Genomic DNA, 7,643 nt, shown 5'->3' with positions numbered 1-7,643 from the left:
TTTGGTACAGTGGTGCCCCGCAAGACGGAAAACTCGCTAGACGAAAGAGTTTTCCATTTTGGAGGTGCTTCGCAAAACGAATTTCCTATGGGCTTGCTTCGCAAGACGAAAATGTCTTGCGAGTTCCTGCGGTTCCCCCCCCTTTCCCCCCTCTTTTTCTAAGCCGCCAAGCCGCTTATCCGCTTATCCGATAAGCCAATAAGCCGCTAAAAGCCGCTAAGGTGCTAATAGCGCTAATCCGCTAAGCTGTCAATGGGCTTGCTTCGCAAGACGAAAAAACCGCAAGACGAAGAGACTCGCGGAACGGATTCTTTTCGTCTTGCGAGGCACCACTGTATGAGTTATATCTGAGTCCATTCCACCCATGACCATCTCTGCAACAATAACATCGTGGACAGACTTCAGTTAAATGATCCGTGGTACAAAATTTGATTTAAAAGCTTGCTTGAGGGAAATAAGAAATCCATACAGTAGCAGTAGTTGCCAGCATCATGCCCTCCAGGTGTTTGGATGCCTTGTGTTTTCTTATTTTCAGAATGGGGGCAGGGAGCAAGGTTGCTAATTATTTGGTATGTTACTTGTATTTTCCTTACTATTAGATGTTAATGCTTATTTGTGTGTGTGTGTCCTACACAGGCATTCAGTATTATATGGATTTTTCCCTTTTGTATACATGATGTGCCTTTCTGTTTCTTCCAACTTTTATATTCTCTCTCTCTCGTCTTCTTGAAAACATTCAAACACGAGACTGGTTACACTATCATCAGATATATGAGGCATTTAAACAGGACAGGAAAATAGGCTTCCAGAAGGAGAGGTCTAAACTAGAAACAGAATTGTTAGAACCCAATACTAAGAATTTGTCAAGAATGTATAATTTGCTGCTAAAATGGAATACACAGGATGAAACGGTGAAATCAGCTATGATTAAATGGGCACAATATATTGGTCATGATATTATGTTTGCAGACTGGGAGCAGTTATGGACCACCGGTGTTAAATTTACGTCATGTAATGCCTTAAAAGAAAACTTAATGAAAATGATTTATAGGTGGTACATGACCCCAGTCAAGCTTGCAAAAATTTATCATTTGCCCAATAATAATTGCTGGAAGTGTAATGAGACTGAAGGTACTTTCTATCACCTTTGGTGGACCTGCCCGAGGATTAAAGCCTTTTGGGAAATGATCTATAATGAAATTAAGAAAGTCCTAAAGTGGACTTTTCCTAAGAAACCTGAGGCTTTTCTTCTGGGTATGGTTGGCCAATTGGTGCCAAGGAAGGATAGGACGTTTTTTATGTATGCTACTACAGCAGCAAGAATTCTTCTCGCAAAGTATTGTAAGACACAAGAACTACCTACTCTGGAAGAATGGAAGACGAAGGTGATTGAATATATGGGACTGGCAGAGATGACCGGCAGAATTCGTGACCAGGGGAAAGAGACAGCGGAAGAAGATTGGAAGAAATTCAAGATATATCTTAAAAATTATTGCAAAATCAAGGAGTGCTAGATGTCAGGGAATAAGAAATAGAGAATTGCAGCGGTAACTAATAAATTAAAGAAAAAGTAATGTAATGAAAGTGAATTAAATAATTAATTATTGGAGAATTGCTAAAAAAAAAATGTTAAAAATTAAGGATGCAGTAAAAGGGAGGTATGGGGAAGTCGGAGAAACAAGGGGTATGAAAAGAGGATTATGAAATTATACATGTTGTATATGTTTTTGTTTGTGTATGTGAATGTGTTGTTTGTTTATATTTGTGTTGGAAAACCAATAAAAATTATTATTTTTTTAAAAAGAAAACATTCAAACAATCTCGTTACCTATTTCTAAGCAACAAATTGGTAGGAGGGGGACATTCATAGGTTTAGGGGAATGTTGAGGTTTTCAGCGATCATATGTAGCTATATATACCACAAACCATATTGATTTAACATCTAGACATTTCCACCACATATGCACTTCTTTGATTTTTGTGTTGCAGAAATAAATACAGTGGTATCTCGGGTTACATATGCTTCAGGTTACATACGCTTCAGGTTGCAGACTCCACTAACCCAGAAATAATGCTTCAGGTTAAGAACTTTGCTTCAGGATGAGAACAGAAATCGTGCTCCAGCGGCGCAGCAGCAGCAGGAGAAGGCCCCATTAGTTAAAGTGGTGCTTCAGATTAGGTACAGGTTAAGAACAGACCTCTGGAACAAATTAAGTACTTAACCCAAGGTACCACTGTACCTTCTATTCCACCTTGGGGAGCATCATGGCAAATTGGGTGACTGTATCTTCAGAGGTGTCCAAAGCAGTGGAGACTTTATTCAAAATGGCACCCAGAGCTTTCTAAATGTAAATAAAAACCAGCTCCTCCATCTCATGAACCAGTGTGCCAAATATGGTGACAATGTCTTCAGAGGTTTCCAAAGGCATTCAATATGTGCCTTCTGTGTTGCCTTTTTAGCACCTGCTAAAGACATTCCTCTTTAGTTATTTTTTTTTTAAAAAATGGAATTTTATTTACAACATAACACAACCCCCACCCCCAAATATACATTTTGCAGACCCTGGCAAAATGTCCTGGCCGTTGGAAGAGGAAACACTTCTTTGTGGTTTTCCAATCTTTTCCTTCCCTCTTGCAATCTCCACTGAGGTTTGAAACCTCACGCGCACGCGCGCCATCTATTTCCATTGGCTCAGCCGCCTGGGAAGCCTGTCTCGGTATTTCAGGAATGCAGTAGATATGGCAACGTTCCCCTCTCACTTCGTGTTTCTCTTGAGCCCGCGCTTCCTGCCGCACTCCAATCGCAACTACAGCCTTGGTCAGCTGATCCATCGACTGTGGACGGGGCGCGTGGGACAGTTCGTCTTTCACCGTTGGGGATAACCCCTCCTCAAACAACATTTGTATAGGTTCAGCGTCCAGATTCCACCCAAGCCGGTGGATCAACATCGCAAAGCGTGACCAATAGTCTCTAACTGACTGGTTCCCCTGCTTGCACCCCACCAGTTCCCGACGTGTCACACTTTGCTCCACTTCACTGGAATACATCGCATTCATTGCTTCAAAAAACTTCCTAAGGTCCTTCAAGGCAGCATTTTGCGTGGCCATTAGGGGCCTGATCCATTCACGTGCCCCATCCTCCAGATGCCCCACAATGTAGGCTACCCTCTCCCCATCATCAGCAAAGTCATTATGCTGCAGTTCCAAAGCGTACTCTATTTCTGTTCGGAACGCATTGTAGTCCTGGGGCTTTCCCCCAAACTTGTGTACCAGCCCCAGTATCTTCCTTGCGATGGGGGTGGGTCTGACCTGTGCATCCAGAGTTCGTCTTTCGTCCAGCCGTGCCGTCAGGAGGGCCACATGCTGTTCCAAATCTCGGTTCCTCTCTACCAGATTTTGCACTCCAGCTGCTTGCCCTGTCTCTCCTGTTTCCTTGGGTTGGCTCATTGTGTTGCCTCTCTGGAGCTGCGCACAAGCAACTTGAGGGACTGACGGATTTCTGTAATGGTTCTAGGGGGTTGCTCATGCGTAAGTTGCCACCACTCTTGGCTTGGTTGCCTGGTTGAACCCTTTCTGTCTGGACAGCCCTTCACTTCGCGGCTGTCTCAGTCGCTGGCAGAATCCGTCAGTGGGCGTTTCTTAAACTTCTTCCAGCACAAAAGTTCTTTTACGCCAAGTCTCTTCCTACTCTCCCTGCACGGAAGTCTTCTGCGCAGGGAGGGTGTGGGCAGAGGAGTGCCCGTGCTCTCCCCACTGGTCTCCTGTGAGGCATCCTGGAGCTTCTCTCCGCTCCCTCCCTCTGCCCCCTGGTGTTACGCTGATTTCCTTCCCCAGCAGATGGGCTGCCTCTCTCCCTGCTGGGACCCTCTCCGGCATCACTCGGGACCCTTCCCTCCGCCTCTGGCTCCGATGGCAGTTCCCTGACATGATTCTTACATTATCTTTTAGTTGTCTCCCCGGTAGGAAACCTGCTTGGTCTTTATGGATTCTTTTATTTAACACTTTTTTTTAGTCTTTCCGCCAGGACGTCGGCAAATAGTTTATAATCGTTATTTAATAATGAGATCGGCCTGTAGTTTTTCACCTCAAGGCCATCCACATCTTTTTTAGGGATTAAGGTTATGTAGGCTTCTTTCCGGGACGCAGGTGGCGCTGTGGGTTAAAGCCTCAGCGCCTAGGGCTTGCCGATCGAAAGGTCGGTGGTTCGAATCCCTGCGGCGGGGTGCGCTCCCGCTGCTCGGTCCCAGCGCCTGCCAACCTAGCAGTTCGAAAGCACCTCCGGGTGCAAGTAGATAAATAGGGACCGCTTACCAGCGGGAAGGTAAACGGCGTTTCCGTGTGTGGCTCTGGCTTGCCAGAGCAGCGATGTCACGCTGGCCACGTGACCTGGAAGTGTCTCCGGACAGCGCTGGCCCCTGGCCTCTTAAGTGAGATGGGCGCACAACCCCAGAGTCTGTCAAGACTGGCCCGTACGGGCAGGGGTACCTTTACCTTTACCTTTTAGGCTTCTTTCCAGGTATTTGGAATTTTCACTTCTTTTAAGATGTTATTCATAACTTCACATAGTATTGGTGATAGTTGGTCACTTAATATTTTGTAATACTTAGCCGATATGCCATCTGGCCCCGGTGCTTTTCCTATTTTCATTTTTTTTATTGCTTTCCTGATCTCTTCTTCTGTAATTATCTGATTTAATTGTTCTCTTTCTTCAGTCGTCATTTGTTGCAAATGATGTTTTTCCAAATAACCCTCTATTTAATTATCTATTTCACTTTCTCTTTTATATAATTCCTTATAGTATTTCTGAAATATCTTTTTTATCTCTATTGGATCTTCCACTGTCCTTTCTCCATCCCTTATCTTACATATCATATTTTGTTTTTTTCTTTCTCTTAATTGCCACGCTAGGTGCTTCCCTATCTTATTAGCTGATTCAAAGTTCTTTTGTTTCATCATTTTAATCCTCCATTCAATCTCCTGGTTCACTATCATAGAAAGTTGAGCTTGTAGCATCTTTATATTTTGTTTTATTATTTCATCTCCTGGTTTAATCGTTAGCTGTCTTTCATCCTCCATAAGATGTAATAAGATTTCTTCTTTCCTTTTCTCTTTTTCTTTTTTTAGGTGGCTATTTTTCTGAATTAGGAAGCCTCTCATAACAGCCTTCCCTGCATTCCATACAGTTTCTATAGATGTTCCTTTGTTTAAATTTCAATTGAAATATTCTTTGATTGTCTCTTTCACCTTGTTTATTATCTTTTGGTCATTAAGTAATTTTTCATTCATTCTCCATCTGAATGTTCTAGAGTCCTTTCCCTTTATCTCCATATATACTGGATTGTGGTCTGATATGGTTTGTGGGAGAATTTCTGATTTAAGTAAATTTTGTGTCAGTTCCTTTGAGATCCAGATATAAACTTTTCTCCCCCAACTCTGGTTTGGGTTTGAGAAGAAGGTAAACTGTTTTATAGTAGGGTTTTTAAATCTCCAGGCATCAAGTAATCCCATATTATCCACCAAATCAAAGATGGTTCTAGGTAATTTACCTTCCTTCATTTCTTGCTTTTTTATTGATCTATCTAAGTTTGGTAGAACGACTCCATTGAAGACCCCCATCAATATCAATTTTTGTTCCATCCAGTCTATTAACTTATTACCCAATTCCGGAAAAACCCCCGACTTTTTATCGTTAGGCGCATATATTCCGGCGACAATTATCTTTTCTCCTTGAAAAGTGATTTGTACTACTATCATTCTCCCCTCTTCGTCTTTATAAATTCATTTTGGGTCAAGCTTTTCTTTTATATATAATACCACTCCTCTTTTCTTAACATTATCTGATGCAACAAAATCCAACCCTAATCTCTTATTACTTAAGATTCTTTTATGCTTCCTTGTTACATGGGTCTCTTGTAGACAAATTAAATCAAGGTTCCTCTTTAATAATACGTGGGCAATCTGGTTCCTTTTATTTTTATTATTAAGCCCGTTCACATTCCACGACAGTATTTTTAAAGCCATGGTTGATATACAATAAATAGGCTATCAAATCTAAGTTAGGTCTACTGTTCCTTATCTTCTGTCTCTTCCTCTTCTTTTTCTTCTCCTGAATTTTCCTCCTCTTCTCTCTCCCCACTCCCTCCATCTCCATCCCCCTCTCCCCCATCCGCTCCCCCTTCCTCCCATCCCCCATCCTTTCCAGTTCCTTTTTGTATCTTCTTGCAATTTTTTCCAGCTCCAGAGGACTAGAAACGGGAAAGAGAGGTGGAGCTAAGCGGAGGGAGCTCCGCGAGGAGAGGAGCTTCCCGGGGTAATGAAAGGTCTTGCCGAAAAGTCCTACTTAAGCCTTCCTTTCTTTTCCCCTTGTCCGTTTGCCCCCAGTCTCTTCCGACTAAAGCGGTAATTCAATCGCTTAAAGTGCAGCGTCCATCTTCTCCTAATTAGTTGTTGTTGTGTACCCCTTTAAAGAAGGAGGAGGAAACAAAATGTGAAATGGCGGTAGAGAGTCCCGCTGTATTCTCAAACTCTCCTCATACAGTTTGTGTTCTCCTCCCAAACCTCCTTAAAGAGACGCTGCCTCTCAGCGTTTCAGTTTCTCTTATTTCCAGTTCAATTTTTAGTCCTTCAGACGCCTCAAGCATAAAGCAATCACTGTTTAAACGTGGGAGGTGGAAATCACAATTTAAGCACTATTTAAAACAGGCACTGTTTAAACAGGCAAGCAAGAGGGTTGATTGCAGAGTCTCACTTATGTGTCCCAAATGAGTCGCTGGCGTAATGCACTCCAACCTGGACAAACAAAGAATTTCCATTCACTTCTCTCTAGTCCATTAAGATATTTTCTTTCTTTCTTTTTTTTATAAATATTTATTAAGATTTCCAATTTAATACAAACATAAATACCACAAAAGAGAAACAAATAATACACAAAAAAGGAAAAAACAAAAATATCTAAAACACACAATTTTGAACAAAATAAAACAAATATAGTTCCAATCACTTATTTCCGTTACCTTATGTCTCGAACCTCCTCTCACCTCTCCCTTTTGTATTCTAAATCAAATCATAATTCAGCAAATTCTCATTAATTTTGCAATATTTCTGTAAGTAGTCTTTAAATTTCCTCCAGTCCTCTTCCGCCGACTCTTTTCCCTGGTCTCGGATTCTGCCGGTCATTTCTGCCAGTCCCATGAAATCAATCATCTTCATTTGCCATTCTTCCAGAGTGGGTAAATCTTGTGTCTTCCAATATTTTGCAGTGAGGATTCTTGCTGCAGTTGTCGCGTACATAAAGAAAGTTTTGTCCTTCTTTGACACCAATTGGCCAACCATGCCTAGAAGAAAGGCCTCTGGTTTTTTCAAGAAGGTATATTTAAATACCTTTTTCATCTCATTATAAATCATTTCCCAGAAAGCCTTAATCTTTGGGCATGTCCACCAAAGGTGAAAGAATGTACCTTCAGCCTCCTTACATTTCCAACATTTGTTATCGGGCAAGTGATATATTTTTGCAAGCTTGACTGGGGTCATGTACCACCTATGAATCATTTTCATAATATTCTCTTTTAAAGTATTGCATGCCGTGAACTTTAAACCGGTGGTCCATAACTGTTCCCAGTCAGCAAACATAATATTGTGCCCAG

The sequence above is a fragment of the Podarcis cretensis genome, assembly GCF_951804945.1.
Source record: "Podarcis cretensis genome assembly, chromosome: 3".
NCBI classification, from domain to species: Eukaryota; Metazoa; Chordata; class Lepidosauria; order Squamata; family Lacertidae; genus Podarcis; species Podarcis cretensis.
This window is presented reverse-complemented; position numbering follows the sequence as displayed.